The sequence below is a fragment of the Chrysochloris asiatica genome, unplaced genomic scaffold, assembly GCF_000296735.1.
Source record: "Chrysochloris asiatica unplaced genomic scaffold, ChrAsi1.0 scaffold00208, whole genome shotgun sequence".
In the NCBI taxonomy this organism is placed as follows: domain Eukaryota; kingdom Metazoa; phylum Chordata; class Mammalia; order Afrosoricida; family Chrysochloridae; genus Chrysochloris; species Chrysochloris asiatica.
The window spans coordinates 4,421,574-4,438,201 of record NW_006408726.1 but is presented as its reverse complement, the minus strand read 5'-3'; the positions used below and the strand labels follow the sequence as shown (position 1 = coordinate 4,438,201).

Sequence of the window (16,628 nt, the reverse complement as noted above, 5' to 3'; positions counted from 1 at the left end):
CAATGACTGAATGAATAGAGCTCAACCCGAAGAAGAAAGAAAAGGTTAAAAAAAAAAAAAAAAAAAGCATCATCTGATACAACTTGATAAACTTGACCTGCACCTATAAATGCAGTAGCTCAAAAGAGGAAACAAATCCCTGCTCCAATAATTATTCCCACTCCTTCCGCACAAAGAGTAAATAGGGATGGGCAACTTGAACATTGGCTACCCAAAATGGGGGGAGGGATACAAAGGTAAGAAGTGACTGGCTTACATGCTTTCAAGAGGGAACCTAGATCCACAAGGCAGGGAGGATAGTAGAATCTCCAGTGAGTAGTATCCAACCTGTCTAGGAAAGGTGATGAAAAGAAATGCAGCTGGGTCTTTTGTGATGCAAGGGTGAATAATTGTTATCAGGACTGATTGTGAGGACTAGAAATGTAAAGGATATTTTATAGTAAGGAGAGGAGTGATTAACATTTCAGTCTAGGAGCAGAGGGCCCTGAGACCCTAAGTGGAGAAGAGCAGAGAGCTGGACCCCACCCAGAGAAGCAGTGAGGCCTGATATGGAGACAGAGAGGATGATGTGAAGAGATGGAGTGGCTGAGGACTTGAGATCCAGAGAGGGAAAGAGTTGTGTGTTGAGGACCGTAGGGGGTCGGGGGCGGGCTTGCTGGGTATACCCTTTTGTTGGGTGATGATGCATAGACAGGATGGTAACTATGGCAATGAAATGATGTATGATAGAATGAATGTAAAACTAATGTTCTCCCATGTAAGCTATCACACAATACACAATAAAACATTTATTTAATTAAAAAAAAATCCCCTAAACTCGAATGTGTATCAAATAATAATAATACTAATAAAATACACCGAGTCAATCAATGACAAGCTTAAACTTTTCTTTGAAGATGTTTTTAAAATAATAAAATATCACCCTATCCCACTCCCCCTCCCCCCAAAAATGTACCCTCAATATCCGATTTTTGGAAATCCTTTTCAAGTACTTCTAGTACAGCCCATCTTCCATGAAAGATGAGAGTTTGAAGCAATTTATAGCATATGCACTCTAAAGTTGTAGAAGCTACATAGAATTCAGAGAAGGTACAGCAGGTGTAAGCTACACAGGACAAGTATGAATTTTTATATATTGAGAAAGGGATGCATGCCAAGTGAAAATTTCACCACATTCATCACATTCATAGTTTTTCTCCAACACAATTTCTTTGGTGTTTAACAAGGAATGAGTGGCAACTGAAGGCTTTTGAACATTCATTAAATTCATAGGGAGTTTTTGTAGTTTGAATGATCTATGTCGAGTAAGGTGTGAGGAATGGTGAAATGCCTCCTACATTGAACACATTCATTAGGTTTTTCTTCTGGATGTAATCTGAAGGCGAATGAGTTCTCAGCTACAGTTAAAGGCTTTCCCATATTTTAAACATTTATATTATTCCTTTCCCAAGTGAATCCTCTGATGTTGAGTGAGGTTTGAGGCACGACTAAAGGCCTTTCCACATTCAGTACATTCACAGGATTTCTCCCCAGTGTGTGTTCTCTGGTGTTCAATAAGGGATGAAAGGTAACTGAACATTTTGTTACAGCCCTTACACTCATTGGATTTCTTCCCAGTATGTATTGTCTGGTAGCATAGTGGTTACGAATGGGGCTGGGAACTGCAAGGTCAGCAGTTCTGCTCCCATAAAGATTTACAGCCCGATAACCCTGTACAGGGTCGCTATGAGTCGGAACCGATTCCACGGCACATAACTATAACAACAACACGGCACATAACAATAACAACATGTATCGTCTGATGTTTCACAGATTTTAGATCTCGCTAAAGGTTATTCTACATTCCTTATATACATGTGGTTTCTCTTGAGTGTGAGTTCTCTGATGTAGCACCAGGAAAAACACAACTGAAACTTTCCCCACATTCTTGGATCAATAAGATCTGTCCATGGTACTGATGCTCACGTGTTGAGCCAACATTTCTTCTTGAGAGACTGTCACTTGCCTGAAACATAATTGACTTCTTTGTAGCATCTCAGAATCATCCATGTATTTCCAACCTCTTATAAAATTAGAATCTTAAGGACTTTGACTTGGAATTCTTTCCATTATTAAATATTGATCTGCGTCATCTTCATAAATAACTTTTGGAGAAAATTCTTTGATTTCACAATTTGACTCTGAAACTAAAAATAGATCTCTTCTCACATCTCCTTTCTCCATCCCAGACTCTTTTCCTTGCTCCAATAAGGAAAACACATCTGGTTTAGACATGGAAAGACCTGCTAGTGAGACCAACATTACACATCTGTACAAATCACTTTGAGCAGGCTGAAGCCATTCCACTTCTCCTGGGAGAAGTCTGTGGACACAAGTCTGTTTCCCCTGGATCATGGATGTAGCTCACAGAAGAGACTGAGGAGAACAGTGAAGTCTAAAATACAGCTATCTTGGACCCAAGCCATTAAAGTAAGTTTTTCATCTTTCCCAAGCTGCTCTTGAGATTCTTTCCTTTTCTTTGATTTTGGAGAGGTTGAATGTGATATGTCTTTGTGATTTTCTTTTGAAATTTATCCTCTTTGTGGTTTGACCAGCTTCTTGTATGCTTACCTTCTTATATCTCATGATACTAGGGAAGTTTTCTTTCATTATTCTTTGACAGTTTTCTCTGTGTTTGTCTCTTCTTGTTCAGGAATTCTGGTCATCTGTAAGTTGTTCCTCTTCATGGTGTCCCACATAACTCTAAAGCTTTCTTCATTATTTTTCTGATTGTCCTTCTATCATAGTAGTTTTGAGAGATTTATCTTCACATTCAATAATTCAGGCTTCTATTACTTCACATCTACCCCTTTGCCCTTTCATTGTATTGTCCATATCTGAGACCTTAGTATTAATCTTCTGGATTTGTATTTGCAGGTTTTATATTGTTTTAAAATTTGTATTTATTTTGGCTGTGTGTTCTTTCAGTGTTTTACTGAATTCCTCTAAAGTTTTTATTGCGTTCTCCTTTGAAGGTACCTAATTATCAATCTTTTGAATTCTTTATCAGTTAGTTTCATTACCTTTTCTTCCTCAGAATCATTTTCTGGCTCTGCAACTTGATCATTTGTTTGAGCCATTAGCTCTAGTTTCTTCATTAGTGCTAAAATTGTCCATTGTCTCCTGGGCATTGTGAGGTTGTTTTATTTGTAAAAGAAACAGTGTAGTTGTCCGACCTAGAGAAGAAACATCCACAGGGGCTCTTGCAATTTAAGGAGCTTTTGAAGTGGTTGTGGAAGAGATCTGAAAGCAGTCTTCCTGGCCCTTGGCCTTGGTATTATTTATGTTCAGGGAAGTCAATCTGGAAGTAGTTTGTGAGTGTCCTTGATGGAGCTGGTTTCAGTGTCTGTCAGGACCATGGGTAAACTGGGGGAAATGTGATGGGTTAAATGCTGGTCTGGTGGCAATGCATGTTTTGTAGATCTGAAGAGGAGCCCATCTGAATCCAGGCAACAAAGTGACAAACTGATGTGGTATAGCTGCCCCCTACCTCACACTGGTGTGGGTCCCGACCATGTGGTTCTGAACTCCTGGAATGGAGTCTGCATTGGGAGTAGATGACGATGAGAGCTGGTCACCAGAGGAACATAGGGAAAAGATGAGAGCTGGTCACCAGAGGAACATAGGGAAAAAGAAGAAATCCCAATTTTGCTGTTGCCTGCACAAATCTGCTCTGCCAGACATTCCTTCAGTACCAAAGCAGCTCAAAAGACGGTTAAGCCTGATCTAGCCAGCTGTTCACTTATCTGTCTCTCTCTCACTGTCCCTGCTCTGCCTTTCCTCCCAGCAAGCACTCTATCCAACTATCTAACCTTCTTTTTTTGAAATTCAGGGTCCCAGAATTTTCACCTGTGTCTATTTCATTTTATCTCTTGTATATACTTGTGGAGTCCTGGTGTGGCATGTGAGCTAATGCACTGGACTGCAAAGTCACTTTGAACCACAAGTTTGTTGGTTCAAGTTCATCAGGTGCTCTTTGGAGATTCTATACAGGGTTACTATAGGTCAGAATCAACTTGATGACACTTAACAACAACAACAATATATTTGTAGTGGGTTTGTTTAGTGCTTTTGCCTAGTCTGCCATCATGTGGGAAGGCTCCAGTATCTGAGTTTTCAGAAGTAGATTTCCAGGTCTTTTGTCTGAGTTGCCTATAAGTTAACTTGAGCCTCCAACTTTTTGGAACAAAACACGCATGTTCCTGTGCCATCCTCACAGTTGTTTTGCTTCAGCCCATTGCTGCTGCCACTGTGCCAATCCATCTTGTTAGGTGTTTTCCTCTTTTTTGCTGACCTTCTACTTTACCAAGCCTGGTTTCCTTCTCTAGGGATTGGTCCATCCTGATACTATGTGTGAAGTATGAGTGACAAAGTCTAGCCATCCTGGTTTCCATGGAGCATTTTGGTGAGCATTCTGGTGGTACTATTTCCACCACAGATTTGTTTATTCTTCTGGCACTCCATGGTACTTTTAATATTCTTATACATCACCACAATTTGAATGCATCAGTTTTTCTATGGTCTTCCTTATCCATTGTCCAACTTTCACATGCACATGAGGCTACTGCTCATGCATATGGCTTGGGTTAGGCACACCTTAGTCCTCAAACTGACATCTTTGTTTTGAACACTTTGAAGAGGTTTTGAGCAGCAGATTTGCCCAATGCAGTATGTTATTTGATTTATTGACTGCTGCTTCCACGAGTGCTGATAGTGAATCCAAGCAAAATGAAGTCTTGGACAACTTCAATCTTTCCTCCATTTATCATAATGCTTTTCATTTGTTCAGTGGTGAGGACTTTTGTGTTCTTTACATTGAGTTGCAACCCATATGGAAGGTTGTGGTTTTTGATCTTCATCAGTAACTACTTTAAATCCTCTTCTTTTTCAGCTTACAAGGTTGTGTGTAATATGCATATCGCAGGTTGTTAATGCTGAAAACAATGATGAAGATCAAAGACCACAGGGCTCAGTATAGGCTGCATCTCAATGTAAAGAAAACACAAATCTTCACCACCTGACCAATAACCAACATCCATACAAATGGAGAAAATATTGAAGTTGTCAAAGACTTCATTTTGCTCAGATCAACTATCAACACTCATGGAAGCAGCAGTCAAGAAATCAAATGGTGTATTGCATTGAGCAAATCTGCTGCATAAGACCTCTTTAAAGTGTTGAAAGCAAAGATGTTAGATTGAGGAATAAGGTGTGCCTGACCCAAGCCATGGTATTTTGAGTAAACTGATCTGTGATGCTGTGGCTTAATGCACTGGACTTCAAAGTTGGCTTGAACTGCAAGGTTGGCAGTTCAAGCTCACCAGTTGCTCCATGGAAACCCTATACAGGGTTGCTATGGGTCGGAACTGACTCAATGGCACTTAACAACAATAACAATATACATGGCAAAGTTGGACAGTGAATAAGGAAGACTGTAGAAGAATTGTTACATTTGAGTTATGGTGTTGCAGGAGAATATTGTAAGTACCATGGGCTGCCAAAAGAAAAAAAAAAACAAAACAACAGATTTGTGTTGGAAGAAGTACAGACAGAATGCTCCTTGGAACCCTCTATGATGTCAATAAGAGTCACAAATGACTCACTGGCAGTATGTTTAGGTTTTGGTTTGCTTATTATTGTTATTAAGGAGCTCTGGTGGCACAATGGATTCAGTAGTGGGCTTCTAATTATAAGGTCAGGGGATCAAAAGGTCACAGCTGTTCTGTGGGAGAAAGATGAGGCAGTTTACATTTGTAAGGAATTAAAATGTTGGAAACGTTATACAGCAGTTCCACCCTGTCCTGCTGGGTTTCTGTGAATTAGAATCAACTCAATGGCATTGGATTATGATTGTTATTCCTTCTATGTCACCTACATAAGTGAAGTCTGAGAGTTACCAATGAAGAGACTAGGGATCTTTCATAAGGGTCTGAAACAATAACAACTGGCATCAAAGGCGATCGGTTTGGGAAAGAATTAGTGCAGAAGTTGATGGTCAATAGAAGGTTTCAGACTGGATGAGGACAGAGACCAAGCTCTTAGCATCTGAGATAAAGGCCTTCGCTAGTTCTTTCAGAGAAAAAACAGGAGGATAGCCACGAATACTCCAGTGATGTGCTCCTCATTCCAGATGGAATGTGCTCAGCCAATATCAGCAAAACTTTTTGTTGTCCTCAACAAGTTGTGGAATAAACACTACCTCTGGGTATGGTTACTGAAAGTTAATTAGATGAGAGGGCCCAGTGTGTTGCAGGGAAGGTATACGAAGCCAGTTTGGCTGATCAGGGAAGCAGTAGACTTCACTACAGTGAAGCCATACTTGTCCTAGCACCAGAGTCACCTGTTGTTGTTGTTGTTATGTGCCGTGGAGTCGATTCCAACTCATAGCGACCCTGTACAGGGTTTCCAAGGCTGTAAATCTTTACGGGAGCAGAAAGCCTCCTCTTTCTCCCATGGAACAGCTGGTAGTTTCAAACTACTGACCCTGAGGTTAACAGCCTGATTCGTAACCATTACACTACCAGAGTCACCTAGGGAGTTGTTAATCTGCAGTTCTGCCTAGTACCACCTGGTGATTATATGATCCTATTGGCCTGATCAGCCACAAGTATATGTGTCTGTGGTCTTCTGGACTTCTCACCAGTCTCTGAGCAACACTGGTAGATACTACAGTCCTGATGTGGCACTGTAGGATATGCACAGGGCTGCTAGCCACAAGCTTGGCATTTCAAACCCACCAGCTGCTCGCTGGAAACACCTATACAGGTTGCTGTGAGTCAGAACCAACAGAACGACACTAAGGCCAACAACATATAAAACATATAAACACCAGCTTTATAAACACAGGCATGGAATTGAATCATTAGGTTCACATCAATTACATTTAACCCACAGAAATAAGTATATTATTTGGTCCAGCTTCCTGCAGTTTTGATTCTTAGTCTTAAAAATAAGTTCAATTGTAATGTTAAGACATAAATATTTGTCATATATTAATCTTCTTTATTGAATTCTCCCTGAAATTGGTTCTTTAGTAGAGCCTCCTAGATGTTCTTTAAAGTCGTCAGTTTTAGTTCACTCATTCTTCAGAATTCTCACCGTGGATATGAGAGTTGGAGTAGTAGGTTCCATATGACATGTTATAGGCAAGTCATTTGAGGAGTGTGGGGACATGGTTTTGACATTTTAAACACTGGTAACATTTGAAATCATGGCAGGATAATGACTTTTATTAATTACCCATGTCTCCTCCTGCTCTTCTGTCCTCCCCACCCCCCGCCAGCAGCTGTTAAGCATTTGAAAAAATGGTAAATGAACATGATTATAAGCAATTATGAGTTTTCTTTTTTAAGAGACAGATGGAATCAAGGTTTCTATTTTAAGAGGTTCTCAGATTTAGATTATGCCTACACAACGCCACACTATTACAAGGGAACTGCATGTTTCCTTGTATACCATTGGGATTTTATTCTAGAATGGGTTGAATCAATGGTTAGTGACACGTATTAGGGCAAGTTTACATTGACAATAGACTCCTTTAACCCAATCATTTTATCTTTGTCAGCATTCATTTTTAAATTTTATTTACATATTCCTTCAACAAGCAATATCTGCATCTGATTATGTACTGTGTTGTTAGTATATAGAGATGAAAATGCTATGTTTTTGCCTTCAGTGAGATCACTGCTGAGTTAGTAGAATATTGTGTGTGGGTTAGGGTTAATATGGGGGCAATGGAAGTTTAATCTTATAATTCTTGCCTTCCATGTGGGAGACTTGGATTTGATTCCTGGCCATTATACCTCATGACTAGCAACCATGTGTCTGTTAGTGGGGGCTTTTGTGTTTCTATGATGCTGACCATGTTTCAGCTGAGTTTCCTGACTAAGATGCATAGGAAGAATATCCTGGCTATCTATTCCAAAATCAACCAGTGCAAACTCTATGGGCCTCAACTGTCACAACTTTCTCATTTACTTGCTGGACTTGGGGATGACTTTCTGACAATTGACAACTGCAGGCTTAATATAATGCCACTCCCAATGCCCTTACATTTCTCTGTCATATAATACAATGGGAAGAATTATAAAATAGCACCTGCACTGTATTGGTAACTACAAGGTGGGCAATTTAAACCCACCAGTTGCTTTCACAAACCCTATACAGGGTCTCTGTCAATCAGAACCAACTCGACGGCACACAACAATGGCAATAGTATTAACAGAATAATCTGTTTGGGAAGAAGTATGGCTAGATTGATCCTTAGAAGCAAGGAAAGAGACTTTGTCTCTTGTACTTGGGGCATGTCATCAGGAGGAACCAGGACATCATGCTTGGTAAAGTGGAGGGTCTACAAAAAAAAAAAAAGAAAGAAACCCCGATGAGGTACTGTAACAATGGGCTCAAACATAACAATTGTGAGGACCAAACAAGGACAAGTTTTGTTGTACATACAGTTGCTATGAGGCAGAACTGATTCAAAGGCACATAACAACAACAATGTTAAGATTCAAACCTGTAGCAAACCATTGGACAACCAACACCTTTATGAAATTATATAAGTCAGCCAGCAAATCCAGGGGTTAGGGACCCTGTGGCATGTGGTTTGAACTCTTGTAGATGAATATCTAAGGTTCCTCAAGATTTTGGAGCTCTGGTGTGGCGGTGTGGGATAAGCACTCAACCACAAGTCGGCACAAAGCAGTTCAAACTCTCCAGCTGCTCCCCAGAAACGCTATACAGGGTCACTATGGGTCAGAACCAACTTGATGACACTTAACAACAACAACAACAAAAAGGGAATTATGGATTAAGTGCCTTTTGATGCTTTATAACAATGGTTCTCAAACTTTAGTGTGTGCCAACATTATCTGGAGGGTTTATTATAACATGAATTGCTAGGCCCCACCCCAGAGTTTGTAAGTTTGGGATGGGGACTGAGATGTGTATTTCTAACAAGTTCCCAGAGGATGCTGCTGTTGGCCCAGATATCACACTTTGAGAACCAGTGTCTTGGAAGTTTAACCATGTGTGTAGTTGCATCTGAAGTTCCTGGGTGGCACAAATGGTGAAATGCTTGACAGTTCAAATCCATTAAGAGGTTAGCGATCTACTTCTGAAAGATCACAGCCATAGAAACCCCTATGGAGCATAGAGTTACTTGGAACTAAATAAAGGAGTCTCCATGAGTCAAAGAGAGTTGACAACAATTGATTTGGTTGCTTTTCTCTGGTAGGTTCATTTCATATATGAATGAAAATTATATTCAATATATCAAACAACTTCCAAATATTGAGCATAGCTCAGGTGCTAGCACAGTTCTGCCCAAGACCCCCCCGCCCAAAAAAAAAAAAAAAGAAAGAAAGAAAGAAAAGAAGGGAGTTGAAGGCAGAAAACAAATCCAATTCATAAATGAGACTTGACCGTCTGCCCTGACAGGCTTCTTGGTGTCCTCTGAAGAGAGCTACATCATGTCAAGGGTTCCAGAGAGCCAAGGTCAGACATCTGCCTGAACAGTTTTCCTTCCAGAACTACTGCACTGCTTAGTGACTTTTGACATTCTTTTCATGCAGTGACTTCCAATCCCAATATGCTTTTCACCCCCAAATACACTACATAACTAGGAAGTGCTGCTGACTTATTTGAGATATATAGAATAGATATATGTGTAGTAAAGAAAACTAGTGGTTACTAGAGGTAGTGAGATGCTGTGGGTTAATGCACTTCACTGCAAGGTAGGCAGTTCAAGATCACCAGCTGCTCAATGGAAACCATGTACAGGGTCTCTATGAGTCAGAACCGATCCTCAGCATTTAATAACAACAGTAGGAAGGGGTGGTGTGATGCTGTAAGGTAAGCACTGGACTATTAATGCCACGGCTAGCAGTGCAAAGCCACCAGTCACTCCTTGGAAATCCTCTACAACATCATTATGAGTCAGGACAGACTAGATGGCACTTAACAATAGGGACAGACTAGAAGGGAAGAGGGATAGTCATTATTTAGGAAGCCGGACTATCTGCTAACTGAGACTAAACATTTAACAGTGAATACTGCTGTTGGTGAAACAAAATGGACATACTCAATGTCACTGAACTGTGCATGCAAAGAGCGTTGAACTGGAAAATGTGTTATGTATATTTTTTTACCACAATTTTTAAAAAGTAATATTTTGACATTACATTACTCTTGACATGATCATTTTTATTAAATTCCCATTTAATTTCTAATTATTTCTTGATTTTTCCTGATTTTTATTGTGAATTGAGCAAAGATTTACAGAGCAGATCATCCATTTTACATTCAGCAAATTATATCCTTCACTTCATTGCGCGGTTGCAATCCCCTCCATGCACCAACAGTTAGCAGCATTTGCCTCTTTTCACTTTATTGCATTCCTCCTTGTGTCCCCACTACCTTCATCTTTCCTCTGCTAATCTCTCTCTTGTTGTATATTGCCTAATCTATCACTCGTGTTAATATGTTTAATGTTACATTTTAAGATAAAAAAAAAAAAAAAAAAAGATACTTACCAAATGACTGGACACTTAGATTCTGGCTGGATATTTAGAGACTATTTTGTGGAGCAATAGGAATGTGTGCATTATGTCTGAGCCTAGTTTTTGTCCAAGTAAAGGGATAGAAAGGTAAGATCTTTTGCATCTCTGTGGTGTGCAGAACCCATGTGCTGTTTCCTATGTGTTGAAACCCTTCCTCTTTACTTTCAACCTATAGATTCCACTTCTACAAACATGTCTTCCACATTAGGCATGTCTTACTCTGTCAGTCTTAAGGAGAAAAACAATATTGTGAAGGTCAGCTAACATTGGTATAGATTGCCTGCCTGGAAGTTGACCACCTTCCAGAGAGGGATGCCCCATATCGCCTACTGTTACCATCAAGTATTTCCTTTCTTCTCTTGCAAACACAGTAAACCTTCTGTGGATTAATGCGCTGGACTGCAAAGTTGGTTTGAACCGCAAGGTTACTGGTTCAAGCTCACAAACTGCTCCTTGGAAACTGTTGTTGTTATGTGCCGTGGAGTCGGTTCTGACTCATAGCGACCCTGTACAGGGTTTCCAAGGCTGTAAATCTTTACAGGAGCAGAAAACCTCATCTTTCTCCTGTGGAACAGCTGGTAGTTTCACACTGCTGACCCTGAGGTTCACAACCCTATTCGTAACCACTATGCTACCAGGGCTCCTTGGAAACTACATATAGGGTCACTATGGGTCTGAACTGACTTGATGGCACATAATAACAACAACAGGATTGCATTATATGTGTAATCAGTATATTTATGTACAAACAGCATCTCTTTACTTTGAAATTGTTGTTTATAATTATTTGGCATTTTCCCTCTCAGTACCAATTGAAAAACATTCTCTTATTGATACCTTTTAACTTAGAATCAGGGATTTCAGGAATGAACAGTAAGTAAGGAAGAGTAAGCAAGGGAGAGATAGATTTGCTACAACTAGAGGAATATGGAGAACATAGAGGAATATAAACAAGAATTTGCCAGATTCATAGTTTGCCATGCGTTGTTCCAGTTTAATAACATGCTGCTCCTCAAAAACAATAAATAACAAAATAAGAGTATGAGAAGTCCTGATGTGGTGCTGTAGGATAAACACTTAACCACAAGGCCAGTTTGAACCAGTTTCAAACTCACCAACCGCTCCTCAGAAACATATAGGGTCACCATGAGTCAGAACAGACTTGATGGCACTTAACAACAACAAAGAATTACACTTATTGTTAATTACACTTATTATTAAATCAAGTTATCATTCTTTTTTCTTGCTTTTGCTAAGTGCTTCCAAGCTGATTTTGATTCATAATGACCCTGTGTAACAGAATAGAACCTGCCATAGGATTTTCTATTTGTAATCTTATGGCGGACTCCCTATAGGATAAACACTGGGTTGCTAACCATTACTTCAAAACTCTATACAGGGTTGCTATGAGTTGGAACTGATTTAAGGATACTTAACAACAATATCCTTTATGGCACTTAACCATCTTTATAGAAGTGGCCCTGATGATGCAGTAGTTACGCACTCCACTAGCAGCTGATATGTTGGTGGTATGAAGCTATCACTCATTCCATGCAAAAAAGATGTGGCAGTCTGCTTCCATAAAGATTTAAAGCATTGGAACATTTCTGGGATAGTTCTACTTAGTCCTATGGGGTGACAATGAATCTGAATTGACTGGTGGCTATGGGTCATCTTTAGGGAAACAAATCATCTAGTCTTTCTCTGGAGGAATAACTGAATGGGTGCCAACTCCCAACACAGCAAGCAACTCAGCACTTAACTACTGTGCCACCAGGGCTTTTAAATCTTCTTTAACCTTCTTCATTTACGAGGTCAACTAAAGTGTCACTGAGAAATTATTGTGAAGGAAATCCTTTGAAGTTCCTTCTTGGGGAGGGAGCAGTGACTAGAGAGATGAGAGTTTAAGATTGTTGTTGTTGTGAGCTTCAGTAGAATATGTCCCATTGTGATCCCATTCACATCAGAACAAAATGCTGCCTGGTCCTGCATCATCCCCATGATTGGTTGTAAATAAAACTTCTTTATGTCATCTGATTGTTATGGGCTGATTTTCCAGGGAGTAGATCGATGTCCAGGCCTTTATTCCTAGTTCCTCTTAATCTGACAGATCTGCTGAAACCTGTCCAGCATCATAGTAGCATGCAAGTCATCACTGATAGATGGGAGGTGGCAGAGCATGATGTGCATTGATTTTTCAGCATCAAAGTACAGATTGTTCCATTGAACCATCAGTGTACCCAAGAGATGAGTATAATGTGGAAATCATACCAGCATGAGTCATGCAAATTGGCAACCTCATTAGCAAGAGGCCTTGGATAAGTCTAGTGTTTCTATCAATCTCCAATCAGTAAAAGTTCATTAGAAATAGATCCTCAAGAGAATTGTATTCATGGTAGAACAGTACAGATGACCTACCTGATACTCCTCTTTGAGCCTAAACAACAGCCAAAGGTAGATGGGTCAAGCGATGGCCTAACCTGGAGTAGGCTGAATTTCCACTGATGGTACATGGCTGTTGTCCTTTTTTCATTCTGTGTTCCAACCTGGCAGATGCCTAATCTCTTCAAATAAGCTATGATAAAATGCCCTGCTGGTGCAATAATTGTTTTGACCCCAAGAAAGGGAAATGTTAGTTGGAAGGTAGGAATTGAAAGCAATAATCATAAAACAAACATTTCCAGGCTTTCAGTTGAATGCCAGTTTTGATTACGGTCCAGGGTTCTCTTTGGTTGGTGATGTGGGTTGGCTGGGACATGAAAGGTGTATGTAGAACAGCTTGCAGAACCAGTTCTTCAGGGCCTCTGCTTCAGCACTTACTGCTCTTTGCTCCATTGCCATCTGCTCGATGCCTGGGAAAGTAATGGCATTATTGTATAAAACTTTGGCATTTGTGACTATCATTTTATGGCTGTGTTTACTATGCATTTAGGAAGCTGTCTAGATCTTGCTTGAATTTTCTTAAGGCACTTGGATGTTTTACGATTTCTTTTTATAGCCAAGGTACTCTGGCATTTTAAGTTAATGAACTTGTTCCCTTTATCGTGTCCTGCTCTAAGCTAAATTGGATCTGCTTATAAAACGTAGGTGATTAACTGCTATTCTTAAAAGGCCAACTTACTTGGAAGGGTCTGGTTAAGCAATGGCTTTCTTCTTAATTAATAGTAAGCTAGACAGTCACTCCCTCTCTCCACTGAGGCAGAGAGAGACTGACCTCTTTATGGTAACCAGCCACTTCTTGAACATTATCAGGAGAAGAAGAACTCAGGTTTTATAGTCAGATTGACCTGGCAAAGAGCCAGCTTCCATTATTTACAATGTAATAATGAGCAAGACATGTACCTCTTCTAAGGCATAATTTTCTTCAGCTTTTAGGTGTGAACAATAATCCCTAACTTGTTGTTGCAGGGATGAGAGAGAATATTTGTATAGTACCTGGCTTGGCATGTAGCACATTATTATGGGTTAGATGGTTCTTTTGTTAAGTGCCATCAAGTCAGTTCTGACTCATAGTGACCCTGTATAGTTTCCATGGAACGACTGGTGGGTTTGAATCACCCATCTTGCAGTGTTTGCAATCACCCATTGCTTAGCCTACAGTGTCACCTAAGGACTTCAATAATTAGGCGGTAGATATTACAAATTGATTGTTGTTCCACAGGGCCAGCCCCTGATAAAGGTTCTATGAGTCTAGAAACAAAAGAACTGTAAACCAAAGGACTTGCCTGCTGTGAATAAAGTTGGTGTAGCACCTAATGAACTGACTTGAGATGCAATTCTTCATGGTGTCTTTACATTTTTCACATTTGACGATGCTTAAATAGCAAACAGTCTTGGGAGCTAGAGATAAGAAAGCTTACAAATGTCTACTTCTCAAAGGACATTCCAGGAAATTCAAATCCTGCTCTGGGCTATGAAGAGCTATCCTTACATCCCAAGTGAAAAAAAGGGATAAAAGGATGGACAGCTACCAGAGTTTCCTGATTTTGAGGTTTCTCTTTGTGTGATGCCAGCACTCATCTATCAGTTTGTTGTACAATGGTGTCTTTTGTATTGTTGTGGTGCTGGATACTATGCCTCTGACATTTTAAATACCAGCAGGGATGTGAATGAAGTAAAGAATGTGGGAGAAAAATCCGTGGGATCTTCATTTGCTGGTGGGGCACAACTCAAAATGAAGAGAAACAGCCGTAAACATCCATTGAAAATCAGAACATGGAATATACGAAGTATGAATCTGGGAAAATTGGAAGTTGTCAAAAATGAAGTGAAATCTATAAACATCAATATCTTAGGTATTAGTGAGCTGAAATGGACAGGTATTGGCCATTTTGAATTTGAGAACCACATGGTTTACTATGCCTGGAATGACAAATTGAAGAGGAATGGTGTTGCATTCACTGTCAAAAAGAACATATCCAGATCAGTCATGAGGTACAACACTGTCTGTGATAGGTTAATATTCATGTGAGTACAGGGAAGCCCAGTTAATACCACTATTATTCAAATTTACGCACCAACAACTAAAGCCAGTGAGGATGAAATAGAAGAATTTAAGCAACTTCTTCAATCTGAAATTGATCAAACATGCAATCAAGATGTATTGATCATTACTGGTGATTGGAATGCAAAGGTTAGGAACAAAGAGGAAGGATCAGTAGTTAGAAAATACGGCCTTGGTGATAGAAATGATGCTGGAGAACGCATGATAGAATTCTGCAAAACCAATGATTTGTTCATTTCAAATACCTTCTTTAGACAGCATAAGAGATGACTATACACATGGACCTCACCAGATAGAATACATAGAAATCAAATTGACTACATCTGTGGAAAGAGATGATGGAAAATCTCCATATCATCAGTCAAAACAAGGCCAGGGGCAGACTGTGGAACAGATCATCAATTACTCACCTGCAAATTCAACTGAAGCTGAAGAAAATGTAAACAAGTCAATGAGAGGCAAAATATGACCTTAAATATATCCCACCTGAATTTAGAGATCATCTGAAAAAGAGATTTGATACATTAAACACTAAAGAGTGAAGACCAGAAGAGTTATGGGATGACATCAAGAACATCATACATGAAGGAAACAGTCATTGAGAAGACAAGAAAGAAGGAAAAGGTCAAAATGGATGTCAGAAGAGATATTGAAACTTGCTCTCCAGCATAGAGATGCTAAAGCAAATGGAAGAAATTAGGAGATCCAAGAGTTGAACAGAATATTTCAAAGATCAGAAAGATATTTACCTGTTCTTTATTGACTACACAGAGGCTTTTGATTGTGTGGATCATGAAGAAAAATGTGGCATCAGGATTGGAGGAAGACTCATTAACATTCTGCAATATGCAGATGATACAACCTTGCTTGCTGGAAGCAAAGAGGACTTAAAACATTTACTGATGAAGATCAAAGAGCACAGCCTTCAGTATGGATTACGTATCAGTGTAAAGAAGACACAATTTCTCACCACTGGACCAATCAACAACATTCTTATCAATTGGGAGCTCCTAGAAATTCAAGCCAGATTTAGAAAAGGACACAGAAGAGAGAGATTATCACTAACATCAGATGAATTTTGGCTAAAAGTAGAGAATACCAGAAAGAAATTTACTTGTGTTTTATTAACTATTCAAACAATTTGACTGTGTGGATAATAACAAACTATGGATAACATGAATAATGGGTATTCTAGAACATTTACTTGTGTTCATGAGGACTCTGTACAGAGATCAAGAAGCAGTCAGTAGACAAATGAAGGATATACTAAAAGGTTTAGAATCAGAAAAGGTGTGCATCAGGGTTGTATCACTTCACCATAGTTACTCAATCTGTATGCTGGCAAATAATCTGAGAAGTTGGATTATATATAAAAAACGATATTGCATCAGTGGGAAAAGACTAATTTAACATCTGCAATATGCAGATGATACAATCTTGTTTACTGGAAGTAAGAGGAGTTAAAATACTGATGAAGTTCAAAGGCTGCAACCTTCAGTACGTATTGCATCTTATTGTAAACTAAA

The 16,628-nt window shown here is 39.5% G+C and overlaps 1 pseudogene; it reads right to left on the bottom strand.

Annotated features, from left to right (window-relative positions):
* Positions 1-1,105: 1,105 nt before the first annotated feature.
* LOC102835390 lies at positions 1,106-7,903 on the bottom strand (annotated as a pseudogene).
* Positions 7,904-16,628: the final 8,725 nt, after the last annotated feature.